At 26.2% G+C, this 880-nt stretch overlaps 1 protein-coding gene across 1 annotated transcript in view; it reads right to left on the reverse strand.

Moving 5' to 3' along the window:
* Positions 1 to 880, reverse strand: part of LOC108757506 (multidrug resistance-associated protein 4-like) — a gene marked incomplete at its 3' end in the record, with an annotated part of 10439 nt that overhangs the window by 8622 nt on the left and 937 nt on the right. The window lies entirely within an intron of this gene.

An 880-nucleotide genomic window follows, 5' to 3' on the forward strand; every position in this document is an offset into this window, starting at 1 on the left:
AATTGATTGTGAATAACTTTAGAAAACATTTAATTTTATATGTAAAATAGAAGATGGTTTAAAAATTTATATAAAGAAACCACAATGGAAATTAAAAATAAATTTTATTAACGAATTTTAATTTGCTTTTAATTTAATAATCTTATAATTACTAAATGTAATTATAATTTCATGAATTTTTATTTTCTTTTAATTCCATAAATAAATATCATTCATTTAGTTAGTTCTTTACTTTGGTTAAATATTTATTCACACACAATTCAAAAAATACTGTGAAAATCATGTTGATAGATATCATGTTGATAGATAAAAGTCGTTCAGTGGTAGATTTAATTCCGCAGAATTAAATTGCGAACTTTTTATACTAGTCAAGACACTATCAATATACGAAATATAAAATCTTGAAAACTCTAAAAAGAGATTCTTCAGTACAGACTCTATCGAAATATGTTAGTAAATCGGCACTGTAAATAATGTTCTTCCTGTTATCGAGCACGAAGATATATTTGTTTGAAGGTTTGTGTAGAAATAAAACTTTATCTTTATAGTATAGTGCTCGATATACTATTATAATATTTGTAATTCTATGATAAAAAATTTGTCATAAAATTAAGGATTTTTCATATATTATTTTATACTGGGACCATGAATAAGTTCTCGCTGATTTTTCATGAAAAGTAATGATTTATTTTTAAAAAGTCGTAAAAAACATGTCACTGAAAGTATTGCCCATTGCTAGCCACTACTTTTTCCCATCTTTCTGGCAGTATTTGAATTCCACGTCGGAAAAAAGACACGTCTTTTGAGGCTATCCAAGAGTCGACTGATTTTTTAGCATCATTATAAGAATGAAAGTGCTGCTCAGCCAGCCCATGTGCCA

This window comes from Trachymyrmex cornetzi, unplaced genomic scaffold (genome assembly GCF_001594075.2).
Source record: "Trachymyrmex cornetzi isolate Tcor2-1 unplaced genomic scaffold, Tcor1.1 scaffold1455, whole genome shotgun sequence".
NCBI lineage: Eukaryota > Metazoa > Arthropoda > Insecta > Hymenoptera > Formicidae > Trachymyrmex > Trachymyrmex cornetzi.